This window comes from Protopterus annectens, chromosome 14.part0 (assembly GCF_019279795.1).
Source record: "Protopterus annectens isolate FY-2018-M chromosome 14.part0, PAN1.0, whole genome shotgun sequence".
In the NCBI taxonomy this organism is placed as follows: Eukaryota; Metazoa; Chordata; order Ceratodontiformes; family Protopteridae; genus Protopterus; species Protopterus annectens.
Genome location: NC_056748.1, coordinates 1,020,273,871 through 1,020,299,189, shown reverse-complemented (window position 1 = coordinate 1,020,299,189; position 25,319 = coordinate 1,020,273,871).

Genomic DNA, 25,319 nt, shown 5'->3' with positions numbered 1-25,319 from the left:
CCAACCCAGTTTGGCTTTGTCAAAGGCAGATCCTGCCTCTTAAACTTGGTTGACTTTTTCGAGACAGTCACCAAGGCCATTGATGAGGAAAGGCAGTCCATACAGCCTACCTCGACCTAGCAAAGGCCTTGACACAATACCCCACTCAGGTATCATCGAAAAACTCATCAGCTTGAATGTAAACCCATACATCACAAGATGGGTTGCAAACTGGCTAGCGACAGAACCCACAGGGTCAGAGTCGCTGGAGCCATGTCAGACTCAAAGCCTGTCACAAGTGGTGTCCCACAGGGCTCAGTCCTGGGTCCACTCTTGTTCGGCATCTACTTTTCTGAAGTACAAGCAAACACAGGAGGGTTATGGCTGACAAAGTTTGCAGATGACTGCAAACTGGAAGCCATAGTCGAAAACACATCTGACACAGATATCCTCCAGAAGGGCCTCACAGAAACGGATAACTGGTGCCAGAGCCATGGCCTGAAGTTAAACGCCAAAAATGCATAGTCATACCCTTCGAAAAACAAGGTTACCCTAGCTACCATATAGGTGGCAATCCACTGAGCACAGAAAAGTCATCAGGGATCTGGGGACCCAAGTTGACAGTAGTCTTTCGCTTGACACTCATGTTGCTAAAGTAGTTAGGAAAACCTTCTATATCGCCCACCTGATCATGTAGGGATTCACATCTAGATCAAGGGAGGTCATCGTCCCCTGTACTCATCACTCATTAGACCTATGATTGAGTACAATGCCCGTTCGAATGTATCTGACCAGACACCTGATGCAGCTTGAAAGGCCCCAAAAGTTCCTCACCAAAAGGATAAAGGGTCTCAAAAATATGTCTTATGCTGCCCGACTGAAAGAACTCCAGCTTTATTCAGTCTCATACCGCTTGCTCAGAGGTGACCTGTGCCTGACATATAAGGCCATGTCAAACCCAGATTTGATGAATATGCTTCACCTCAAAAAATCTAGATCCCTCAGAACCACAAGGGCGGGAGACTTAAACCTTGACACGGTTATAAATAGAACATGCTGGAGGGACAGATTCATCACCCAGAGACTCCCTATGCTGTGGAACAAAATCCCGGTACATGTGAGGCAGAGCACCTCGCAAGCCTTGTTCAAGAGGAATCTTGACCAATGGATGGGAGATCGCAGATATACCCCAGGGATTACTTCAGTGTCACTGCTTGACAGAGGCACAGAAAAATGATAGGCATAGTTTTTATTTAAACTAAAGGGGTGGCGAAAGCCACATAACTATGGGCTAGGCTTATAAATGCCCTTGGGCAGATAGCCTAGTATGAAACTATGAACCTATGAACCTATGAACCTAAATGCAGAGCTATATGAAAAATAGCAGATAAATGTGTACTTAAATTCAATTATACATCCAGCTGATTTCAGGTTATTCTTAGCCGGAGCAAAGCTCAGATAATAAGTAGAAATTACCCAAAATGCACCACTTATATAAGGCAGGACTGAATATCAGTGATGAGGTGAAACTACCCCCCACTGCTATCAATGGCTACACAGAAATTCTAACAAGTACTCTGTAAAGACACAACCACAACTTTCAGTTAAGTTAATATTCAGTGAGAAACACAAATAAATTAAATGCTGAACTATATGAAAAAGAGCAGATAAAAGTGTGCTTAAATTCACTTATATGTCCAGTTGATTTCAGGTAGATCTTAGATGGAGAAAAGCTCAGATAATAAGCAGAAATAACCCAAAATGTATTACTTATATAAGGCAGGAAAGGATATCAGTGATGAGGTGAAACGACCCCCCCACTGCTATCAGTGGCTACACAGAAATTCTAACAAGTACTCTGTAGCGACACAGTCACAACTTTCAGTTGAGATAATATTCAGTGAGAAATACAAATAAATAAATTAAATGCATAACTTTATGAAAAAAGCAGATAAAAGTTTACTTAAATTCACTTTTACGTCCAGTTGATTTCAGGTAGATATTAGCTGGAACAAAGCTCAGATAATAAGCAGAAATAACCCAAAATGTACCACTTATATAAGGCAGGACACAATATCATTGATGAGGTGAAACTACCCCCACTGCTATCAATGGTTACACAGGAATTCTCACAAGTACTATTTAGAGACACAGCCACAACTTTCAGTTGAGTTAATATTCAGTGAGAAACACAAATAAATAAATTAAATGCAGAACTATATGAAAAAGTGCAGATTAAAGTGTACTTAAATTCACTTATGCTTCAGTTGATTTCAGGTAGATCTTAGTTGAAGCAATGCTCAGATAATAAGCAGAAATAACCCCAGATGAACCACTTATATAAGGCAGGACAGAATATCAGTGGTGAGGCAAAAATACCCCCCACTGCTATCTATGGCTACACAGAAATTCTAAGTACTCTGTAGAGACACTGCCACAACTTTCAGTTGAGTTAATTTTTAGTGAGAAGCACAAATAAAGTAATTGCAGAACTATTTAAAAAAACAGATAAAATTGTACTTAAATTCACTTATACTTCCAGATGATTTCAGGTAGATCTTAAACGGAGCAAAGCTCATATAATAATCAGAAATAACCCAAAATCTACAACTTATATAAGGCAGGACAGAATGTCAGTGATGAGGTGAAACTACCCCCCACTGGTATCTATGGCTACACAGAAATTCTAACAAGTACTCTGTAGAGACACAGCCACAACTTCCAGTCAAATTAATATTCAGTGAGATACACAAATAAATAAATTAAATGCAGAACTATATGAAAAAGAACAGATAAAAGTGTACTTAAATTAACTTCTATGTCCAGTTGATTTCATGTAGATCTTAGCTGGAGCAAAGCTCTGATAATAAGCAGAAATAACCAGTGGTGGCTCATGATATCAGACTGCAGGACTGCAGCCCCCCCCCCCAGCTGTGAACCACAATGGTACTGTCCTTGAGTCCTAAATCCTCGGCTCCATACAAAGTTAATCCAGACTGCTGCCTTACCAGACTGGATTCAGGAAGAAGGAAGCAGACTGCTTTTTCCCCAGAAGTCTATGTGGTGCTACCCACATAGACTGGAAGGGGATCAGACTGCAGAGTCAGCAGTCTTGGAACATTTGAATAAGCGAAGAAACCAGAAACCAGAAGTGTGCATTCTGGCACAAACACTGGGTTACAGGAGAAGCCACTCTAGTGAACAGGTTGCATGCAAGCTATGTGGATACACTGGGTTACAGGAGAAGCTACTCTAAAGCTATGTGGATTATTACTTTGCAGGAGAAAACTATCAGGTATGAGAACGGTTGCTTACTCAAGCTGTATGGAAGAGTGGGTGTCTATGAGAATGGGTTGCAGGAGAAAGCTCAACAGATTGATTGCTCAAGCTGTAGGAAGGGTGTTTGCATGTGTGTGAAATGCCCCAGTTGGTGTATACTGGTGGCTAAAGAGAACTCAGGATACCTGCTGCTGGGCTTGAACCCTGTACCTTGGGTGCAGGTAACAAGAGCCTGAATTCCCTATCCCACCACCATCTGTGAAATGTTTACAGATTTTTGCTTTATATTTTGTTCTGTTCTGTTCCTCATAAAATCTGTGGTTTCTGAGTTTTTAATTCTTTAAATAGTTGATGGTGCAGTAGTAGCATTGTTGTCTCGCAGCTAGAGGTTCTCTGGTTTGATTTTTGGTGGGTGTGCCTTCTGTGTGGGGTCTGCATGTCTTTCCTGTGTTTCTGTCGGTTTGCTCTGGTGTCCTCCCATGTTACAAAGACATGTGTCTGCAGTATTTCTCCCTGGGCCTCTGATGATAATTGGCTTTTGTTCCAAGTCAGACTTTTCTGGTTAACAAATGTTAAATAAGTAAAATTGACAGGCATTTGAATTTCAGACTTCATATTCTTCAGAAAGTACATAGTAACACAGAACCTTTTATTATATCTAGTTTATAAGATGAATATTTGAAGTCTGTCCCTATTTTTGGGACAGTAGTCCCCCATTATTGGCTTTGTCCAAGTTTTTTTTTTTTTTGTGCTAAGGTTGAGAGCTATGGTGAGAACTGAATTCACTGAATATGTTTGAGGGCTGTATTCCTCCATTACTGGCTTTACCCAGGTGTTTTGTGCTAAGAGGTTGACAGCTATGGTGAGAACTGAATTCACTAAATGGTAGCTATTTAAGTTTCAGTCTTCCTGTCTTTCACAAAATAGCTGATTCGGCATAGTGGTATGTTGCTTTGACTGTTTTGCACAGGGTCCTGGGTTCAAGTATTGGTAGTGAAATGCATGGTGGCAATGCAGCATTTTATTCTAGCAACTTTCCAAGATTATACAAGCAATGTTTAAAATGTGTCCCTGGTTTTTGTGCTTTTGTCCCTCCCCAATACATTTTGTCTGTTTCCAGATTTCTTGTGCTGCAAAGTTGAGAGATACAGCTGAGTGTTGAATAAATTTTACAAGGAGCTGAGAGCTGCAGGGGAAGAGAAGTTTAGTGCGGCTTATGCTGAGACTGCTTGCATTGTTAATAGCGCAACAGGTAGTGTACTTGCTTTTGATGCAGAAAGCTGTGGGTTCTACTCCCACAGTATGTAGATGCATTGCTGATATTGTACTGTGTTGTAAAGGGGGTGGATGCTGCCATCTTGAGAATGTCCACTTTGGTGAAGATACCTAGTAACTATGAACTCCTCTATTATTTGCCATCCATTCCTTATTGCAATGTTACTAGCTTATCATTTTTAATGTAATATAGGCAATTTATTCCTCAAGGGCAACAGATAATTTGTAGATGAAACAATGAAATATAAAGTTGTTTGCTAGCAGCAACCTCTTAATTAGTTACAGATATTTTTAATGTGGAATTATTTAGATTACTTTTACTTCTGCAGAGATTGTGCATACTTACTGATACTGGTGGATTGTAGAAGTGTAAGTAGACTTTTATGATGGAAATGTTCTCAGTTGGGCAGTTTTATCTTTATTGGTGCATGCATTTTGTTTCATTGTTTACTGGAAAAATGTTCAAAACAAATTTAAAACACCCTCTAACAACTGTACTGTATTATACGAGGAATATAATTTAATGGAATCAGGAAGATGCATCACAGAACACATGTATGTTTTGTGTGCAAGGGGCCTATCATTTGAAAATAGCCCAAAGTTAATCTTTATCTGACACTAGCCAAATGTATTTTCTTTGAATGTGGGATTCAATGCTGTTTCAATGAATGTGAGTTTCAAGAGCAGAGAAGTTTTAATGCTAAGTCTTTTTTCATTGTGAGACTGTATTGCTTTGTTTAGCAGATGTCTTAGTGTTTGTGCTGTAAAATGCAAAATAAAACATTCAAATGAAGTCCAAATCATTGTAGAATTAAAGCAGTATGCACATTAGTGTTTATGGTAAATGGGGAGAAATAGCCAAGTAATGGTTCATTGGAATGGCTGTAGGGGGGATGCTCCATTTGACCATGATTTTGTGAAGGAGAAGGTCAGCAAACTGAAAGTAAGCCCTGGCTGAACTATACCTCTCAACTGTCCAGATTTTCACAGAATGAATAGATTTTTGCTTCTTATTTTTGGTTTGTTCCTCATAAAATGTGTGGTATTCTGGCAAATCATTTAGGAATTAAGTCACTAAATAATGGCAGACACTGAGTTTCAGACTTCATGACCTTCGGAAAAATGCATGCTAAAGCAAGACATGTTATTCTATCATCTGTCTCAGTTTATACAAGAGCAATTTTTAATACTATTTATATGTTCCCCCAATAGATTTGGCCTTGTCCAGATTTCCTGCTTTAGCAGGTTGAGAGGTACGTGCAAATAAATTGCTTTATAGAATTAGGCATATCCAGATCTCTCAAATGTCCCCAATTTTGGCTCAAAATGTTGCTCTTCCCCTAATAATCCCACAGCAAAATGGCAATTTTGAAAAAAAAAATGTGGAGGGTTTAAAATTAATAACTAACTATAATAATCAGTGTTATAGACTACTTTTATTTCAGAAATGCATGTAGATTCTTTTATTTTGTCAGCTGCTCAAGTTAGCAGCACTAATATTAAAAAGTGTTCCTTCTTTGACAGGTTCCCAACTGTATTGTGTGGCTATGTTATATTTTTACATCACATTTTCGTCCATTTTTCATAAAATTGTGTTTTTCTGGCAAATAATTTGGCAAATCATTAAAGACTGAAGTTAGAAAATAATGACCGACATTTGAGTTTCAGATTTCATACCTTTCAGAAAATTCATACTAATGCAAGACCTACTATTCTATTATCTTTCTAAGTTTATAAGATAAATATTTAAAATTTGTCCTTATTTTTGGGCCTTTGTCCCACTTCTGTGTATGACTTTGTCCAGATTTCTTGCTCTGAGGTTGAAAGGTATGGCAAATGTCTCACAGCCATCAAAGTCAGCCAGAGACATTTCAAATTGTGGCATATTGTTGCACCCCACTCTCCCATGTAGTGACTCTGGATGTGTCCAAGCAAGGCAAGGAGCAGTTATGTAGTGTAAATGTGCAGAGTATCCCCCCATCCAAGGTAGACACAAGTACTACAGTGGCTTTTCATCTGTCTTTGATTTTGCAAAATGTTCTGGTTTCTGTCATATTTTTATACAGTTGATTTATGCTTATTATTATTATTCAGAAAGTGCCTGTTGCTCTGTGTTTAAGCAGCAATGCTTTAATGACCATCAGGTAAGCTTGTCTGAGATTGTGAGATGCATGTAAGCTTTAATAAGTATACTTTTAAAGAACTGCCAGCATTGAAAGCCTTTCTGTTGTTGCCAGGCAGAAAACACTTACATAACTAGATAACATACAAGACTTGGTTATTGAAATGCATATGACAGTATTTTTAATAAAGGACAGGATTACATTATTTTAAGAAGCTCATTACATTTGTTGGAGACTTGCAGTCATCTGCTTTACGTGTAAACTAAACAGAATGCCAGTCTATCATGTGTGGTCCATAACCTGTGCAGTAATCCTTTAAGCAATGTATCTTGAGCTTGTTTCTTGTTTGCTTTTCATTTTTTACTTTGATCATGTTTTCCCCATGAAACAAGTAGATAGTTGTTGTCAGGCAACCAGTCGTTTTTGGATAAGAAACATTTTTACAAGTGGGGGTATCACAGAGATTGCGACTTTCAGCATGTTACTTGGTACTTTAATAAAGCTGAATATAAATTATAATTAGAACTGCAGTGCAAAGAGAAGGGGGTTGAATTGAGTTCTGCTTGTTTTTCTTATACTTGATTTTGACTGGCATTCCAGTAATGTATTTAAAAAGTAATTTATTTTTTCATGCCTCACAACCTTTTTGTTTCCATCTAGATAGTAGGTAAGCTGTCATGCAGCCAATGCATTAAAATATATTTGTCTTCTAAACTTCATTTTGTCTTGATTGGACTCTCATAAAAATGGTTTGGAACCCAGGGCAGCATATTTAATTATAGTTACAGTTTTTGTGGTTTTGGGCATAGCTCCTCCCCTTTCTAGTTGGCCACACCCCTTCCCATTGACCCCACCCATTCAGCTGTCTCCTGCACCCCCCTTTGATTTGAAGTCACAAGACGCCACTGGAAATAACCTAAAATGTACCACTTATATAACACAGGACAGAATATCAGTGATGAGGTGAAACTACCCCCAGTGCTATCAATGGCTACATAGAAATTCTAAAACGTACTATTTAGAGACACAGCCACAACTTTCAGTTGAGTTAGTATTCAGTGAGAAACACAAATAAATAAATTAAATGCAGAACTATAAGAAAAAGAGCAGATAAAAAGTGTGCTAAAATTCACTTATACATCCAGTTGATTTCAGGTAGATCTTAGCTCTGGTAATAAGCAGAAATAACCCAAAAGTGTACCACTTTTTTAAGGCAGGACAGAATATCAGTGATGAGGTGAAACTACCCCCAACTGCTATCAATGGCTACACAGAAATTCCGACAAGTACTCTGCAGAGACACAGCCACAACTTTCAGTTTAGTTAACATTCAGTGAGAAACACAAATAAATAAATTAAATTCAGAACTATATGAAAAAGAGCAGATAAAAGTGTACTTAAATTCATTTATATATCCAGTTGATTGCAGGTAGATCATAGCCAGAGCAAATCACAGATAATAAGCAGAAATAACACAAAATTTACCACTTATAAGGCAGGACAGAAAATCAGTGATGAGGTGAACCTATCCCCCATTGCTATCAATGGCTACACAGAAATTCAAACAAGTGCTCTGTAGACACACAGCCACAACATTCAGCTGAGTTAATATTCAGTGAGAAACACAAATAAATAAATTAAATGCAGAACTATATGAAAAAGAGCAGATAAAAATACACTTAAATTCACTTATACGTCCAGTTGATTTCAGGTAGATCTTAGCCAGAGCAAAGCTCAGATAATAAGCAGAAATTAAATAAAATGCACCACTTATATAAGGCAGGATTGAATACCAGTGATGAGGTGAAACAACCCCCCACTGCTACCAATGGCTACACAGAAATTCTAACAAGTACTCTGTAGAGACACATCCACAACTTTCAGTTAAGTTAATATTCAGTGAGAAACACAAATAAATAAATTAAATGCAGAGCTATATGAAAAATAGCAGATAAATGTGTACTTAAATTAAATTATACATCCAGCTGATTTCAGGTTGATCTTAGCCAGAGCAAAGCTCAGATAATAAGCAGAAATAACCCAAGACGCACCACTTAGATAAGGCAGGGCAGAATATAAGTGATGAGGTGAAACTACACCCCACTGCTATCAAAGGCTACACAGAAATTCTAACAAGTACTCTGTAGAGACACATCCACAACTTTCAGTTGAGTTACTATTCAGTGAGAAACACAAATAAATAAATTAAATGCAGAACTATATGAAAAAAATCAGATAAAAGTTTACTTAAATTCACTTATACGTCCAGTTTATTTCAGGTAGATCTTAACCAGAGCAAACTCAGATAAAAATCAGAAATAACCAAAAAAGTGCCAATTCTATAAGGCAGGACAGAACATCAGTGATGAGGTGAAACTACCCCCCTGTGCTAACTATAGCAAAACAGAAATTCTAACAAGTACTCTGTAGAGACAAAGCCACAACATTCAGTTGACTTAATATTCATTGAGAAACACAAATAAAAAAATTAAATTCATAACTATATGAAAAAGAGCAGATAAAAGTGTACTTAAATTCACTTATATGTCCAGTTGATTTCAGGTGGATCATAGCCAGAGCAAATCTCAGATAAAAAGCAGAAATAACCCAAAACTTACCACTTATATAAGGCAGGACAGAATATCAGTGATGAGGTGAACCTATCCCCCATTGCTATCAATGGCTACACAGAAATTCAAACAAGTACTCTGTAGACACATAGCCACAATGTTCAGTTGAGTTAATATTCAGTGAGAAACACAAATAAATAAATTAAATTCAGAACTATATGAAAAAGAGCAGGCAAAAATATACTTAAATTCACTTATACATCCAGTTGATTTCAGGTAGATCTTAGCCAGAGCAAAGCTCAGATAATAAGCAGAAATTACCCAAAATGCACCACTTATATAAGGCAGGACTGAATATCAGTGATAAGGTGAAACTACCCCCCACTGCTATCAATGGCTGCACAGAAATTCTAACAAGTACTTTGTAGAGACACAGCCACAACTTTCAGTTGAGTTAATATTCAGTAAGGAACACAAATAAATAAATTAAATGTAGAGCTATATGAAAAAGAGCAGATAAATGTGTACTTAAACTCACTTATACATCCAGTTGATTTCAGATAGATCTTAGCCGGTGCAAATCTCAGATAATAAGCAGAAAAAACACAAAATGTACTCCTTATATAAGGCAGGACAGAATATCAGTGATGAGATGAAACTACCCCCCACTGCTATCAATGGCTACACATAAATTCCTACAAGTACTATGTAGAGACACCAACACAACTTTCAGCTGAGTTAACATTCAGTGAGAAACACAAAAAAATAAATTAAATGCAGAACTATATGAATAAGAGCAGATAAAATGTACTTAAATTCACTTACACATCCAGTTGATTTCAGGTAGTTCTTACCCAGAGCAAAGCTCAGATAATAAGCAGAAATAACCCAAGATGCACCACTTATATAAGGCAGGGCAGAATATCAGTGATGAGGTGAAACTACCCCCCACTGCTATCAAAGACTACACAGAAGTTCTAACAAGTACTCTGTAGAGACACATCCACAACTTTCAGTTGAGTTACTATTCAGTGAAAAACACAAATAAATTAAATGCAGAACTATATGAAAAAATCAGATAAAAGTTACTTAAATTCACTTATACGTCCAGTTTATTTCAGGTAGATCTTAGCCGGAGCAAACTCAGATAAAAAGCAGAAATAACCCAAAATGTGCCAATTCTATAAGGCAGGACAGAATATCAGTGATGAGGTGAAACTACCCCCCCCTCTGCTAACTATACCTACACAGAAATTCTAACAAGTACTCTGTAGAGACACAGCCACAACTTTCAGTTGACTTAATATTCATTGAGAAACACAAATAAAAAAGTAAATTCAGAACTATATGAAAAAGAGCAGATAAAATGTACTTAAATTCACTTATATGTCCAATTGATTTCAGGTAGATCTTAGCCGGAGCAAAGCTGGTATAATAAGTAGAAATAACCCAAAATCTACCACTTATATAAGGCAGGACATAATATAATTGATGAGGTGAAACTACCGCCACTGCTATCAATGGCTACACAGGAATTCTCACAAGTACTCTGTAGAGACACAGCCGCAACTTTCAGTTGAGTTAATATTCAGTGAGAAAAACAAATAAATAAATTAAATGCAGAACTATATGAAAAAGAGCAGATTAAAGTGTACTTAAATTCACTTATGCGTCCAGTTGATTTCAGGTAGATCTTAGTTGGAGCAATGCTCAGATAATAAGCAGAAATAACCCAAAATGTACCACTTTTATAAGGCAGGACAGAATATCAGTGATGAGGCAAAACTACCCCCCACTGCTATCTATGGCTGCACAGACATTCTAAGTACTCTGTAGAGACACAGCCACAACTTTCAGTTAATTTAATATTCAGTGAGAATCACAAATAAAGTAATTGCAGAACTATTTGAAAAAAAGCAGATAAAATTGTACTTAAATTCAGTTATACTTCCAGATGATTTTAGGTAGATCTTAGCCGGAGCAAAGCTCAAATAATAAGCAGAAATAACCCAAAATCTACAACTTATATAAGGCAGGACAGAATATCAGTGATGAGGTGAAACTACCCCCCACTGGTATCAATGGCTACACAGAAATTCTAACAAGTACTCTGTGGAGACACAGCCACAACTTCCAGTTAAATTAATATTCAGTGAGAAACACAAATAAATAAATTAAATGCAGAACTATATGAAAAAGAACAGATAAAAGTGTACTTGAATTAACTTCTACATCCAGTTGATTTCATGTAGATCTTAGCTGAAGCAATGCTCTGATAATAAGCAAAAATAACCAGTCACGGCTCATGATATTGGACTGCAGGACTGCAGCCCCCGCCCCAGCTGTGAACCACAATGGTACAGTCCTTGAGTCCTAAATCCTCGGCTCCATACAAAGTTAATCCAGACTGCTGCCTTACCAGTCTGGATTCAGGAAGAAGGAAGCAGACTGCTTTTTCCCCAGCAGTCTATGTGGTGCTAACCACATAGATTGGAAGGGGATCAGACTGCAGAGTCAGCAGTCGTGGAATGTTTGAATGAGCCAAGAAACCAGAAACCAGAAGTGTGCATTCTGGCACAAACACTGGGTTGCAGGAGTAGCCACTCTAGTGAACAGGTTGCATGCAAGCTATGTGGATACACTGGGTTGCAGGAGAATCTACTCTAAAGCTATGTGGATTACTACTTTGCACAAGAAAGCTATCTGGTACGAGAACGGTTGCTTACTCAAGCTGTATGGAAAAGTGGGTGTCTATGAGAATGGGTTGCAGGAGAAAGCTCAACAGATTGATTACTCAAGCTGTAGGAAGGGTGTTTGTGTGTGTGTGAAATGCCCCAGTTGGTGTATACTGGTGGTTAAAAAGAACTCAGGATACCTGCTGCTGGGCTTGAACCCTGTACCTTGGGTGCAGGTAACAAGAGCCTGAATTCCCTATCCCACCACCATTTGTGAAATGTTTACAGACTTTTGCTTCATATTTTGTGCTGTTCTGTTCCTCATAAAATCTGTGGTTTCTGAGTTTTCAATTCTTTTAATAGTTGATGGTGCAGTAGTAGCATTGTTGTCTCGCAGCTAGATGTTCTCTGGTTTGATTTTTTGGCCAGTGTGCCTTTTGTGTAGAGTCTGCATGTCATTCCTGTGTTTCTGTGGGTTTGCTCTGGTGTCCTCCCAGGTTACAAAGACATGTGTCTGAAGTATTTTTCCCTGGGCCTCTGCTGATAATTGGCTTTTGTTCCAAGTCAGACTTTTCTGGTTAACAAATGTTAAATAAGCAAAATTGACAGGTATTTGAATGTCAGACTTCATATTCTTTAGAAAGTACATAGTAACATAAAATCCTTTTATTCTATCAATTTTCTAAGTTTATAAGATGAATATTTGAAGTTTGTCCCTATTTTTGGGACAGTATTCCCCCATTATTGGCTTCGTCCAAGTTTTTTTGTGCCAAGGTTGAGAGCTATGGTGAGAACTGAATTCACTGAATATGTTTGAGGGTTGTATTCCCCCATTACTGGCTTTGTCCAGGTGTTTTGTGCTAAGAGGTTGACAGCTATTGTGAGAACTGAATTCACTAAATGGTAGCCATTTAAATTTCAGTCTTCCTCTCTTTCACAAAATAGCTGATTTGGCATAGTGATATGTTGCTTTGACTGTTTTGCACAGGGTCCTGGCTTCAAGTCTTGGCAGTGAAATGAATGGTGGCAATGCAGCATTTTATTCTAGCAACTTTCCAAGATTATACAAGCAATGTTTAAAATGTGTCCCTGGTTTTTGTGCTTTTGTCCCTCCCCAATACATTTTGACTGTTTCCAAATTTCTTGTGCTGCAAAGTTGAGAGATAAGGCTGCGTGTTGAGTAGATTTTACAAGGAGCTGAGATCTGCAGGGGAAGAGAAGTTTAGTGCTGCTTATGCCGAGACTGCTTGCATTGTTAATAGCAGAACAGGTAGTGTACTTGCTTTTGATGCAGAAAGTTGTGGGTTCTACTCCCACAGTATGTAGCTGCATTGCTGATATTGTACTGTGTTGTAAAGGGGGTGGATGCTGCCATCTTGAGAATGTCCTCTTTGGTGAAGATACCTAGTAACTATGAACCCCTCTGTTATTTGCCATTCATTCCCTATTGCAATGTTACAAGCTTATCATTTTTTAATGTAATATAGGCAATTTATTCCTCAAGGGCAACAGGCACTTTATTTGTAGATGAAACAATGAAATATAAAGTTGTTTGCTAGTAGCAACCTCTTAATTAGTTACAGATATTTTCAATGTGGAATTATTTAGATTACTTTTACTTTTGCAGAGATTGTGCATATTTACTGATACTGGTGGATTGTAGAAGTGTAAGTAGACTTTTATGATGGAAATGTTCTCAGTTGGGCAGTTTTATCTTTATTGGTGCATGCATTTTGTTTCATTGTTTACTGGAAAAATGTTCAAAACAAATTTAAAACACCCTCTAACAACTGTACTGTGTTATACAAGGAATATAATTTAATGCAATCAGGAAGGTGCATCACAGAACACATGTATGTTTTGTGTGCAAGGGGCTTATCATTTGAAAATAGCCCAAAGTTAATCTTTATCTGACACTAGCCAAATGTATTTTCTTTGAATGTGGGTTTCAATGCTGTTTCAATGAATGTGAGTTTCAAGGGCAGAGAAGTTTTAATGCTAAGTCTGTTTTCATTGTGAGACTGCATTGCTTTGTTTAGCAGATGTCTTAGTGTTTGTGCTGTAAAATGCAAAATAAAACATTCAAATGTAGTCCAAATCATTATAGAAGTAAAGCAGTATGCATATTAGTGTTTATGGTAAATGGGGTGAAATAACCAAGTAATGGTTCATTGGAATGGCTGCAGGGGGATGCTCCATTTGACCATGATTTTGTGAGGGGGAAGGGTGGCAAACTCAAAGTCAGCCCTGGCTGAACTATACCTCTCAACTGTCCAGATTTTCACAGAATGAATAGATTTTTGCTTCTTATTTTTGGTTTGTTCCTCATAAAATTTGTGGTATTCTAGCAAATCATTTAGGAATTAAGTCACTAAATAATGACAGACACTGAGTTTCAGACTTCATGACCTTCGGACAAATGCATGCTAAAGCAAGACCTGTTATTCTATCAATTGTCTCAGTTTATACAAGAGCAATTTTTAATACTGTGTATATGTTCCCCTAATATATTTGGCCTTGTCCAGATTTCCTGCATTAACAGGTTGAGAGGTACGTGCAAATAAATTGCTTTATAGAATTAGGCATATCCAGATCTCTCAAATGTCCCCAATTCTGGCTCAAAATGTTGCTCTTCCCCTAATAATCCCACCACAAAATGGCAATTTTGGAAAAAAACGTGGAGGGCTTACAATTAATAAATAACTATAATAATCAGTTATAGACTACTTTTATTTCAGAAATGCATGTAGATTCTTTTATTTTGTCAGCTGCTCAAGTTAGCAGCACTAATATTAAAACGTATTCCTTCTTTGACAGGTTCCCAGCTGTATTGTGTGGCTATTTTATATTTATGCATCACATTTTGGTCCATTTTTCATAAACTTGTGTTTTTTTTTGGCAAATCATTAAAGACTAAAGTTAGAAAATAATGACCGACATTTGAGTTTCAGATTTCATACCTTTCAGAAAATTCATACTAATGCAAGACCAACTATTCTATTATCTTTCTAAGTTTATAAGATAAATATTTAAAAATTGTCCTTATGTTTGGGCCTTGGCTCACTTCTCTGTATGACTTTGTCCAGATTTCTTGCTCTGAGGTTGAAAGGTATGGCAAATGTGTCAGGGCCATCAAAGTTAGCCAGAGACATTTCAAATTGTGGCATACTTGTTGTACCCCACAAGCAAAAATAACAAGTTATGCTAAAGACCTGTTGTACCAAACCAGATAAATACGAAAAATAAAGTACAGGTCACCGCTGAATTATTCTTTGTGGAATCTTCTTTATTAAAAGTAAGCGCTTTCGGAATAATCCTTCATCAGACATAATTCAAAGTAACAAAAGCAGCCATATTTAAAACACAGATCATCCAATCACTTGCTCCTAAAAGCCCGCCTTTTTTGTAAAGCAGGTTTAATTGGTAAAACATCATTAAGACCAGGTGGTCTATGTGCTCTTAAATCTACTATCCACTTGGATTCAGCTAATGCTGTTCTATGCTGAATGTCCCCCCCCCCTCTCATTAGTGGCAATATTTACAATGCATCTGAACTTAAAAGTGTGTGTGGGATTAATCTCTATATGTCTGAATAAAGCATTGCTCACTTGACATGTTCTAATATTACTAATATGCTGTAAAATCCGAACCTTCAGCATGTTATTTGTCATACCTACATAAAAAACTTTCACATTGTTCACAATTGGCCATATATACTAAGTGTTTTGTCCTGCAAGTAGCCCTCCCTTTAAATATAAAAGTTTGTGTCTTATCAGGATGTTTATATTCGGTGTCGCTATTAATATATTGACAAGCCTTGCAGTTGCCACAGGAATATGTGCCTGCTCTAATATCTATTGTAGGTCTCTTATTCAAATATGTCTCCTTACATAACAGGTCCTTGAGATTATTGTTTCTCCTATAATTAAACATGGGACGTTCTGCCACTACGTCCTTAAGACTAATATCACTTCTTAGGATGTTCCAATTGTTCTGAACTATATTGCATATGTCTTTAATATTACTACCATACGTAAAAAGTATTTTAGGTTGTTCCTTCCTACTACTACATAATCCTGTATCTATTTGTCTGCCAATAACAGGGCCTTGCATCCATGGCCTATTCTTTGTGTTCCTATGTAATACATTGTTACTAACCACCTTACTAACCATGCTCCTCTCATAGCCCCTATCCAAAAAATGTCCACTCAGCCTAGAAAGTTCCTCATCACAATAAGTATCTTCAGAACATACCCTAGATATCCTACCCACTTGGCTCTTGACAATATTGGGAAAGATATGCCTCGGGTGCATGCTGTCATAGGATAACAATGCATTTTGCCAACATTGTTTCCTGTACAATTTCGAGGTGAAACCAAGGTTACTCTGTTCCACACAAACATCCAGGAACTCTATCTGAGTAAAAGAAGTTTTGGCACTAAAGGTCAAAAAAGTGGTGGTGGTGTGGAGAAAGGCTAAAAAGCTCTCAAAGGTAGAAGTATCCCCATCCCACAAAATAAAAACGTCATCCACAAATCTGACATACAAAACTATGTACTTATTCCATTCCTGATTATTAAGAATTTCCTTGGTTTCCCATTTGGACATAACCAAATTTGCATATGTATTAGCACAGGGGGTGCCCATAGCTACTATGGCTGCTTTTGTTACTTTGAATTATGTCTGATGAAGGATTATTCTGAAAGCGCTTACTTTTAATAAAGAAGATTCCACAAAGAATAATTCAGCGGTGACCTGTACTTTATTTTTCGTACTTGTTGTACCCCACTCTCCCATGTAGTGACTCTGGATGTGTCCAAGCAAGGCAAGGAGCAGTTATGCAGTGTAAATGTGCAGAATATCACTCCCATCCAAGGTAGACACAAGTACTACAGTGGCTTTTCATCTGTCCTTGATTTTGCAGACTGTTCTGGTTTGTGTCATATTTTATACAGTTGATTTTTGCTTATTATTATTCAGAAAGTGCCTGTTGCTCTGTGTTTAAGTAGCAATGCTTTAAAGACCATCAGGTAAACTTCTCTGAGATTGTAAGATGCAAGTAAGCTTTAATAAGAATACTTTTAAAGAATTGCAAACATTGAAAGCCTTTCTGCTGTTGCCAGGCAGAGAATACTTACAAACTAGATAACGTACAAGACTTGGGTATTGAAATGCATAAGACAGTATTTGTAATAAAGGAAAGGATTACATTATTTTAAGAAGCTCATTACATTTATTGGAGACTTGCAGTCATCTGCTTTACCTGTAGACTAAACAGAATGCCAGTCTATCATGTGTGGTCCATAACCTGTGCACTAATCCTTTAAGCAATGTATCTTGAGCTTGTTTCTTGTTTGCTTTACATTTTTTACTTTGATCATGTTTTCCCCATGAAACAAGTACATAGTTGTTGTCAGGCAACAGGTCTTTTTTGGATAAGAAACATTTTTACAAATGGGGGTATCACAGAGATTGCGACTTTCAGCATGTTACTTGGTACTTTAATAAAGCTGAATATAAATTATAATTAGAACTGCAGTGCAAGGAGAAGGGGTTTGAATTGAGTGCTGCTTGTTTTTTTTATACTTGATTTTGACTGGCATTCCAGTAATGTATTTAAAAAGTAATTTATTTTTTCATGCCTCACAACCTTTTTGTTTACATCTAGATATTAAGTAAGCTGTTTTTCTTCTACACTTAATTTTGTCTTGATTGGAATCTCATAATGATGGTTTGGAACCCAGAGCAGCGTATTTAATTATAGTTACAGTTTTTGTGGTTTTGAGCTTAGCTCCTCCCCTTTTTAGTTGGCCGCACCCCTTCCCATTGACCCCACCCATTCAGCTGTCTCCTGCAGCCCCCCTGTGATTTGAAGTCACGAGCCGGCAGTGGAAATAACCCAAAATGAACCACTTATACAAGGCAGGACAGAATATCGGTGATGAGGTGAAACTACAGCCCACTGCTATCAATGGCTACACAGAAATTTTAAAAAGTACTCTTTAGAGACACAGCCACAACTTTCAGTTGAGTTAGTATTCAGTGAGACACACAAATAAATAAATTAAATGTAGAACTATAACAAAAGAGCAGATAAAAGTGTGCTTAAATTCACTTATACGTCCAGTTGATTTCAGGTAGATCTTAGCTCAGGTAATAAGCAGAAATAACCCAAAATTGTGCCACTTATATAAGGCAGGACAGAATATCAGTGATGAGGTGAAACTACCCCCAACTGCTAACAATGGCTACACAGAAATTCCTACAAGTACTCTGTAGAGACACAGCCACAACTTTCAGTTTAGTTAACATTCAGTGAGAAGCACAAATAAATAAATTAAATGCAGAACTATATGACAAAGAGCAGATAAAAGTGTACTTAAATTCACTTATATGTCCATATGATTATAGGTAGATCATAGCCGGAGCAAATCTCAGATAATAAGCAGAAATAACCTAAAATTTACCACTTATATAAGGCAGGACAGAATATCAGTGATGAGGTGAACCTATCCCCCATTGCTATCACTGGCTACACAGAAATTCAAACAAGTACTCTGTAGACACACAGCCACAACTTTCAGTTGAGTTAATATTCAGTGAGAAACATAAATAAATAAATTAAATGCAGAACTATATGAAAAAGAGCAGATAAAAATACACTTAAATTCACTTATACATCCAGTTGATTTCATGTAGATCTTAGCCAGAGCAAAGCTCACATAATAAGCAGAAATTAGCCAAAATGCACCACTTATATAAGGCAGGACTGAATATCAGCGATGAGGTGAAACTACCCCACACTGCTATCAATGGCTACACAGAAATTCTAAAAAGTACTCTGTAGAGACACTGCCACAACTTTCAGTCAAGTTAATATTCAGTGAGAAACACAAATAAATAAATTAAATGCAGAGCTATATGAAAAATAACAGATAAATGTGTACTTAAATTCAATTATACATCCAGCTGATTTCAGGTTGATCTTAGCCGGAGCAAAGCTCAGATAATAAGTAGAAATTACCCAAAATGCACCACTTATATAAGGCAGGACTGAATATCAGTGATGAGGTGAAACTACCCCCCACTGCTATCAATGGCTACACAGAAATTCTAACAAGTACTTTGTAGAGACACAGCCACAACCTTCAGTTGAGTTAATATTCAGTAAGAAACACAAATAAATAAATTAAATACAGAGTTATATGAAAAAGAGCACACAAATGTGTACTTAAATTCATTTATACATCCAGTTGATTTCAGGTAGATCTTAGCTGGTGCAAATCTCAGATAATAAGCAGAAAAAAAAAAACAAAATGTCCTCCTTATATAAGGCAGGACAGAATATCGGTGATGAGATGAAACTACCCCCCACTGCCATCAATGGCTACACAGCAATTCTCACAAGTACTCTGTATAGAACACAGCCACAACTTTCAGTTGAGTTAATATTCAGTGAGAAACACAAATAAATAAATTAAATGCAGAACTATATGAATAAGAGCAGATAAAAAATGTACTTAAATTCACTTATACGTCTTGTTGATTTCAGGTAGATCTTAGCCGGAGGAAAGCTCAGATAATAAGGAAAAATAACCCAAGATGCACCACTTATATAAGGCAGGGCAAAATATCAGTGATAAGGTGAAACTACCCCCATCTGCTATCAAAGGCTGCACAGAAATTCTAACTAGTACTCTGTAGAGACACATCCACAACTTTCAGTTGAGTTAATATTCAGTAAGGAACACAAATAAATAAATTAAATGCAGAACTATATAAAAAAATCAGATATAAGTTTACTTAAATTCACTTATACGTCCAGTTGATGTCAGGTAGATCTTAGCCGGAGCATACTCAGATAAAAAGCAGAAATAACCCAAAATGTGCCAATTCTATAAGGCAGGACAGAATATCAGTGATGAGGTAAAACAACCCCCACTGCTAACTATGGCTACACAGAAATTCTAACAAGTACTCTGTAGAGACACAGCCACAACTTTCAGCCGACTTAATCTTCATTGAGAAACAAAAATAAAAAAATTAAATGCAGAACTATATGAAAAAGAGAAGATAACATGTACTTAAATTAACTTATATGTCCAGATGATTTCAGGTAGATCGTAGCCAGAGCAAAGCTCATATAATAAGCAGAAATAACCCAAAATCTGCCACTTATATAAGGCAGGACAGAATATCAGTGATGAGGTGAAACTACCCCCCACTGCTATCAACGACTACACAGAAATTCTAACAAGTACCATGTAGAGACAGAGCCACAACTTTCAGTTCAGTTAATATTCAGTGAGAAAAACAAATAAATAAATTAAATGCAGGACCATATGAAAAAGAGCAGATAAAAGTGTACTTAAATTTAGTTATACATCCAGTTGATTTCAGGTACGTCTTAGCTGGAACAAAGCTCAGATAATTAGCAGAAATAATCCAAAATGTACCACTTATATACGGCAGGACAGAATATCATTGATGAGATGAAACTACCCCCTACTGCCATCAATGGCTACACAGCAATTCTCACAAGTACTCTGTATAGAACACAGCCACAACTTTCAGTTGAGTTAATATTCAGTGAGAAACACAAATAAATAAATTAAATGCAGAATTATATGAAAAATAGCAGATTAGAGTGTACTTATTCACTTATGTGTCCAGTTGATTTCAGGTAGATCTTAGTTGGAGCAATGCTCAGATACTAAGCAGAAATAACCCAAAATGTACGACTTATATAAGGCAGGGAAGAATATCAGTGAAGAGGCAAAACTACCCCCACTGCTATCTATGGCTAGACAGAAATTCTAAGAACTTTTAGAGACACAGCCACAACTTTCAGTTGAGTTAATATTCAACGAGAAGCACAAATAAAGTAATTGCAGAACTATTTGAAAAAAAGCAGATAAAATTGTACATAATTCACTTTTACTTCCAGGTGATTTCAGGTAGATCTTAGCCGGAACAAAGCTCATGTAATAAGCAGAAATAACCCAAAATCTACAACATATATAAGGCAGGACAGAATATCAGTAATGAGGTGAAACTACCCCCACTGGTATCAATGGCTACACAGAAATTCTAACACGTACACTGTAGAGACACAGTCACAACTTTCAGTTAAGTTCATATTCAGTGAGAAACAGAAATAAATAAATTAAATGCAGAACTATATGAAAAAGAGCACATAAAAGTGTACTTAAATTTACTTATACCTCCAGTTGATTTCAGGTAGATCTTAGGTGGAACAAGGCTCAGATAATAAGCAGAAATAACCGAAAATATACTACTTATATAATGCAGGACAGAATATTAGTAAAAAGGTGAAACTACCCCCCACTGCTATCAATGGCTACACAGATATTCTAACAAGTACTCTGTAGGGACACAGCCACAACTTTCAGTTAAATTTATATTCAGTGAGAAATACAAATAATTAAAATAAATGCAGAACTATATGAAAAAGAGCAGATAAAAGTTTATGTAAATTCACTTATATGTCCAGTTGATTTCATGTAAATCTCAGACGAAGCAAAGCTCCGATAATAAGCAGAAAAAACCCAAAATGTTGGACTTATATAAGGCAGGACAGAATATCAATGATGAGGTGAAACTACCCCCCCCCCACTGTTAACTATGGCTACACAGAAATTCTAACAAGTACTCTGCAGAGACACAGCCAATACTTTCAGTTGACTTAATAGTCAGTGAGAAACACAAATAAAAAAACTAAACGCAGAACTACATGAAGAGCAGATAAAATGTACTTAAATTCACTTATATGTCCAGTTGATTTCAGGTAGGTCTTAGCTGGAGCAAAGCTCATATAATAAGTAGAAATAACCCAACATCTACCACTTATATAAGGCAGGACAGAATACCAGTGATGAGGTGAAACTACCCCCTACTGCTATCAATGGCTACACAGAAATTCTAACAAGTCCTCTGTAGAGACCCAGCCAAAATGTTCAGTTCAGTTAATATTCAGTGAGAAACACAAATAAATAAATTAAATGCAGAAATATATGAAAAAGAACAGTAAAAGTGTATTTAAATTTTCTTATACATCCCGTTGATATCAGGTAGATCTTAGCTGCAGCAAAGCTCAGATAATAAGCAGAAATATCCCAAAATGAACTACGTATATAAGGCAGGACAGAATATTAATGAAGTGGTGAAACTACCCCCCACTGCTATCAATGGCTACACAGAAATTCTACTCGGTAGAGACACAGCCACAACTTTCAGTTAATTTTATATTCAGTGAGAATCACAAATAAATAACACTAAATGCAGAGCTAAAAAGACCAGATAAAAGTGTACTTAAATTCACTTATACATCCAGTTGATTTCAGGTAGATCTTAGTCGGCAAAGCTCAAATAATAACAAGAAAAAAAACAAAATGTACTACTTATATAAAGCAGGACAGAATATCTGTGATGAGGTGAAACTTCCCCCACTGCTATCAATGGCTACACAGAAATTCTAACAAGTACTTTGTAGATACACAGCCACAACTTTCAGTTGAGTTAATATTCAGTGAGAAACACAAATAAATAAATTAAAAGCAGAACTATATGAAAAAGAGCAGAAAAAAGTTTACTTAAATTCACTTATACATCCAGTTGATTTCAGGTAGATCTTAGACGGATCAAAGCTCAGATAATAAGCAGAAATAACCCAAAATGTACCACTTATGTAAGGCAGGACAGACTATCAGTGATGAGGTGAAATAACCCTTACTGCCGTCAATGGCTACACAGAAATTTTAAAAAGTACTCTCTAGAGACACAGCCAAACCTTTCAGTTGAGGTAATATTCAATGAGAAACACAAATAAATAAATTAAATGCAGAACTATATGAAAAAAAAACAGAAAAATGTTTACTTAAATTCACTTATATGTCCAGTTGATTTCAGTTAGATCTTAGCCGGAGCAAACTCAGATGAAAAGCAGAAGTAACCCAAAATGTGCCACTTATATAAGGCAGGACAAAATATCAGTGATTAGGTGAATCTACCCCCCACTGCTAACTGTGGCTACACAGAAATTCTAACAAGTACTCTGTAGAGATACAGCTACAACTTTCACTTGAGTTAATATTCAGTGAAAAGCGCAAATAAATAAATGAAATGCAGAACTATATTAAAAAAAAGCAGAAAAAAATGTACTTAAATTCACGTATATGTCCAGTTGATTTCAAGTAGATCTTAGCCAGTGCAATGCTCAGATAATAAGCAGAAATAACCCAAAATGTACTACTTATATAAGGCAGGACAGAATATCAGTAATGAGGTGAAACCTCCCCCCACTGCTATAAATGGCGACACAGAAATTCTAACAAGTACTTTATAGAGACACAGCCACAACTTTCAGTTGAGTTAATTTTCAGTGAGAAACACAAATAAATAAATTAAATGCAGAATTATATGAAAAAGAGCAGATAAAAGTGTACTTAAATTCCCTTATACATCCAGTTGATTTCACGTAGATCTTAGCCGGAGCAAACTCATATAAAAAGCAGAAATAACCCAAATTTTACCACTTATATAAGTCAGGACAGAATATCAGTGATGAGGTAAAACTACCCCCGTCACTGCTATCAATGGCTACACAGAAATTCTAACACATACTCTGTAGAGACACAGCCACAACTTTCCGTTGAGTTAATGTTGTTTGTCTTTCGGCTTTTCCCTGGTAAGGGGTCGCCACAGCGGAACTCCGGCCACTAATGATTGGCAGTAGTTTTTATGAAATGCCGAGGTGCCAGCTCGATGCCCAACCTTCAACGAAGGCACGCCCATTTATGCACGCATGTCTTTTGAATGCTACCCAACCGCAGGGAGGACATCCAGATTCCACACAGAAAGCACTCCCAAGCAAAGCCGAGAATCGAACAGGAGAACCTCTTGCTGTGAGGCAACAATGCTACCCCCCGTACCACCATGCCAATTTTTCAGTTGAGTTAATATTCAGTGAGAAACACAAACAAATAACTTAAATGAATAACTATAAGAAAAATAGCAGACAAAAGTGTGATTAAATTAATTTATAACTCCAGTTGGTTTCAGGTAGATCTTAACCAGAGCAAAGCTCAGATAATAAGCAGAAATAACCCAAAATGTACCCTTATATAAGGCAGGACAGAATACTAGTGATGAGGTGAAACTACCCCCCACTGCTATCAATGGCAACACAGAAATTCCTACAAGTACTCTGTAGAGACACAGCCACAACTTTCAGTTGAGTTAACATTCAGTGAGAAATACAAATAAATAAATTAAATGCAGAACTATATGAAAAAAAGCAGATAAAAATATACTTAAATTCATTTTTACGTACAGTTGATTTCAGGTAGCTCTTAGCCGCAGCAAAGCTCAGATAATAAGCAGAATTAACCCAAGATGCACCACTTGTATAAGGCAGGACAGAATATCAGTGATGAGGTGAAACTACCCCCCACTGCTGTCAATGGCTATACAGACATTCTAACAAGTACTCTATAGAGACACATCCACAACTTTCAGTTGAGTTAATATTCAGTGAGAAACATGAATAAATAAATTAAATGCAGAACTATATGAAAAAACAGATAAACGTTTACTTAAATTCACTTATACGTCCAGTTGATTTCAGGTAGATCTTAGCCAGAGCAAACTCAGATAAAAAGCAGAAATAACCCAAGATGCACCACTTGTCTAAGACAGGACAGAATATCAGTGATGAGGTGAAACTTCACCCACTGCTATCAATGGCTACACAGAAATTCTAACAAGTACTTTGCAAAGACACAGCTACAACTTTCAGTTAAGTTAATATTCAGTGAGAAACACAAATAAATAAATTAAATGCAGAACTATATGAAAAAGAGTATATAAAAGTGTACTTAAATTCAAATATATGTCCAGTTGATTTCAGGTTGATCTTAGCTGGTGCAAAGCTCAGATAATAAGCAGAAATAACCCCAAATGTACCACTTATATAAGGCAGGACAGAATATCAATAATAAGGTAATACTAACCCCTCACTGCTGTCAATGGCTACACAGAAATTCTAACAAGTACTCTGTAGAGATACAGCCACAACTTTCAGTTAAGTTAATATTCAGTGAGAAATACTAACAAATAAATCACATGCAGAACTATATGAAAAAGAGCATATAAAAGTGTACTTAAATTCAAATATATGTCCAGTTGATTTCAGGTTGATCTTAGCCGGTGCAAAGCTCAGATAATAAGAAGAAATAGCCCAAAATTTACCACTCATATAAGGCAGGACAGAATATCAGTGATGAGGTGAAACTACTCCAAACTGCTATCAATGGCTACACAGAAATTCTAACAAGTACTCTGTGGAGACACAGTCACAACTTTCAGTTAAGTTAATATTCAGTGATAAACACAAATAA